The sequence below is a fragment of the Vicugna pacos genome, chromosome 14 (genome assembly GCF_048564905.1).
Source record: "Vicugna pacos chromosome 14, VicPac4, whole genome shotgun sequence".
Taxonomy (NCBI): Eukaryota; Metazoa; Chordata; class Mammalia; order Artiodactyla; family Camelidae; genus Vicugna; species Vicugna pacos.
Window position 1 is genome coordinate 35,727,833 of NC_133000.1, and position 4,286 is coordinate 35,732,118.

Genomic DNA, 4,286 nt, shown 5'->3' on the forward strand with positions numbered 1-4,286 from the left:
TGACAACTGCAGCAAAGCGTGCATTTGTGACAATGGGTGAACCTACACTGACACGTCATCATCACCCAGAGCACATACTTGACACTAGGATTTACACTTGGTTGTGTGCCCTCTGTGGCTTTGGACAGATGTACAATGACACGTATCCACTATCACAACATCATACAGAGTAATCTGTCTTAGTGACCCTAAAAATGCTCCTTGCTGCACCTCATTCATTGCTCCTTCCCCTCTAACCTCTGACAGCCACTGACCTTTAAGTCTGTGTGGTTTTGCCTTTTCCAGAACACCATACATTTGGAATCAGACAGTTGCAGAATCTTCCCATATTGACTTCTTTCACTTAGTAATATGCATTTAAGGTTCCTCCATGTCTTTCCATGCCTTGATATCTCATTTCATTTTAGCAACAAATAATAGTCCATTTTCTGGCTGGACCACATTTTATTTATACATTCACCTACTAAAGAACAGCTTAGTTGCTTCTGAGTTCTGGTGATTATGAATAAAGCTGCTATTAACATCTGTATGCAGATTTGTGTGTGGACATAAGTTTCCATTTCGTCGAGTAAACACCAAGGGGCACAGTTGCCGGATCATATGGTAGGAGTACATTTAGTTTTGTAAAAACTTTCCAGACGGTCTTCCAAAGTATCTGGGCCATTTTACATTCCCACCAACAATGCATGGGAATTCCTGTCGCTCCACATCCTCACCAGCATTCGGTGCTGTCAGTGTTCTGCGTTTTGGCAGTTCTGACAGGTGTGCAGTGGTACCTCGCTGTTTCAGTCTGCATCCCCTTGATGACAGATGCTGTGGAGCATCTTTCCATAGACTTCTCTGGCATCTAGATTCCTTCTTTGATGAGGTGTGTGTTCAGGAATTTTGCTCAGTTTTTAATCAGGTTATTCATCCTTCTCGTTGAGTTTAAAGAGTTTTTGGTATATTCTGGATATCAGCCCTTTATCAGTGTGTCCCTTCCTTTCACCTGCAGCACCGGAGTTGTCCTTTTGGTCTCAGTGGAGTGTCAGCTCTTCAAAGAGGTTCCCTGTCTTCCCTCAGCCTAAATACAGTCCTTGTATTTTTCACTTTCATTGACTCATTTTGTTCTATTTAAATAGCATTTCCCATAATCTGTAAGTACATTAAAAAAAAAAGGGCAATGATTGAACACCGCATCCCCCCCAGGCTGTGTGCCCTGTGAGAGCAGAGGCCTTGTCCCCACTCACCGTGTCCCATGACAGCACATGGCCCATGTCCATGTAAAAGTGTGTAACGTGGTGCCAAGCCCTGAGCAGCTCTGATGACATATGTTGGCTACCATTTATTGAATAGAGTTTGTTTCTTGATCTTAATTATTAAATCACATGAATGAAACACATTTCTTTTGAAAAAATAAAACAACAAAGCACACCTCCATGTGATTGATATTTTCTACTTAGCCTTCTGATCCAGGAGAGGACGTTCACCATTATATTGTGGAGGAGGTTGGGGAGGTAAAGAAACAGACTGAGGTCAAATAAAGTAAAAATGATAACTATCAGCTGGCTTTATTTTCACTAAGACCTAAAAGTTACTTTAAACCCTATCTCAGTTGTTGTTCTGTTGTTTTAAAAATTTCACATAGAATTAAATGGGAGCCCACTAAACCCTGAAAGGGAAATTGTGTGCTCAGGTGCTGAAAAGTGTTTATGTCTATTTCTTGAGATGCACATTGTCCCTGCTGGTTACAGAAAGTTGAGGCGGGAACACAGCCGTGTGCTGTGTGTGTCTGCCGGCTACATGGGCTGCTCACAGTCATTTTCATTTTCTTGTGTTGCAGTGTATGAAAGTTTTCCATCAGATATGTTGCCCAGCCTTTTCCTGAATGAGTGATTGGAATTTCCACAGGAAATCTTATGAAAGAGAGTGACAAGGCACATGGGTTTCCCAAAAAGCAATAGTTGATGTAATAAACTCCCACATTGGTGAACTTTTTGAATACAAGCGAGTTGAAAATTTTATCGCTAGGTCATATGCCACAAATCTGTCTTAAGTATAAAAAGATTCAAATTTTATAGAAGCAGCAGTTTTAATCAAGTAGAAATTATGATTTGTACACTCTTTCATGTTAGAACATATGCTCAGTCTTATCATAATTGCCTGTGCTAGGAACTGGATCATTATTTATTTATTAAAAAAATCCACTAGGTTATATGTGCCCCATTCTTGATGTGGCAGTGCTGAGGCTAGTTAAGTTGGGCCATTTAGAATTCTTGGCTAGGTTTTCAGGACATTGATTTCAGCCTATTTATCTTTTTTACAATCTCTTCTTTTGCGTCGGCCTTTGGTCTTTTGACAACGTGGAAATACTGCACGGATCTGACTTTCCCTTTTTTCCTGTCTTTGTGGGAAAAGATTTCTATAAGACCGACTACTGGGACATTAAGGTTTCTGTGTGGGTTAAGTTTGGTCAGTTCAAAGGATTTCAATTAATACATATTAATACTTGCTATTCAGCTAATGATAGTAAAATTATAAAATAACTTATGTATACATCAATAAGTATAGTACAATAAGCCCATCACCCAGATTAAAGTATTCACAAACTTTTCCATATTTCCTTTATTCAGACCTTTCTTCTTTTATTTGTCCTTTGTTGAAGTATTTGACAGCAAATCCCAGAAGACATGCCATTTTACCCTATGTACTCAAGTTGGCATGTCTGAAAATTGAGGGCCTTTTCTTTGATAAGGTTTTTCAATTTGACCCATGTGCTCGTTAAGTACCAGCTGTATGAGGCATCTCACTAGGCATTAGGGATCCTTGGGGCAATGAGACAGTCCTGGCTCCCAAGGAAGTTAAGGGCTGATGGAAGAAACCAAAACAGGAGCTTAGGTGCCTCACCTAAGGTACCTGCTGGATGACAACAATTGGACAAAATTTGCGCACGCACAATACAGTAGGATTCACTGAAAAGACTGGTCAGACTTGTAGGGCAGGCCGTGAGAGAGGCGGTCAGCAGGGCTACAAGAGGAGGACTCATTTGATCAGAATCTGAATTCCTTTCTGCCAACCTTTCTACCAAGACCCCAGGACCCATCACACACAAACCTGTGCTGTAACTGTTTTTGATTCCTGTTACCACAGTTTCTACAGGAAGGATTTTAAGGTGGATAATATTTAAAATCTGTAATTGTTGCAAGAAGGGACATAGAACAAGGGACATGGAAACAACACAAATGTCCATCAGTACATGACTGGATAAAGATGAGGTGATACACATATACAATGGAATACTACTCAGCCATAAAAGATGCTATTTGCAGCAACATGGATGGACCTGAAGACCGTCATTCAGAGTGAAGTGGGGTGGAAAGAGAAAGAAAAATGCCAAATGACTTAATTCATGAGGAATCTAAAATTAATAGCAATAATAATAAGACCACAAATGAACTAATTAGTATTTTGATTTCTTGAATGTGTGTAAGCACATCTGACAGTCTTTTGTGATTGGATTGCCATATTCTGTTTATTATTCTTTTGTAGTTGTCTTTATTTCTCTGGTAACTGTAAGTTTAAAAATCTAAAGCTCTAATCTGTTCTTAGAAACAATAATTAGTACATATATGTAAACTAAAAAATATGCAGTATACTCTATACATGTATTTACATGTAATATGTGTATGTGGAGTTGAACTGTAATAATTCTACCTAATAAAACTGAAAAAGGAAAAAAATAAAAATTTATTTAAAATATCATCCCTCTTTAGATATTAAAACTTTCAGTTCTGAGATTCTGTGAAAGACATCATTGAAGAAGTAGGTTTTTAAGATTTTCTCCTTGCTCCTCAGTGAGCATCCTGGGCTGCAAAGCATGGCTGCCACAGGCACCCAGGACTTACCGGCTTGCTTCTCACTTGTTGGGAGGAAGATTAGCTGCTTCAGGAATATTTATGCTCTTAGAAGTTGCTGAAAACTCCACAGAGATTCTGTTTACATGGAGTGAATCTGTCAATATACTCCATTTAAGAAATTAGAACAGAAAATTTTAAACCCAAAAATTGACAAGCACTCGCTGTCCCAGCTCATGTTCAAAGCAGTGCTGCCACAGTGGCTTGCGTTGGTTCTAGAAAAAATGCACCGTACACTCAAGAATGAGGGTGAACACACAGATCTCATCTCAGAAATGCTATGAAGAGTTGGGAACCTAAGCCCCTAAAACAGCGCTGAAGTCCCCAGATGTCCCAGAACACACAGAGCCATGGGATCAAGAATCCATTGTCTCGTGGATCATCAGCCTTGGA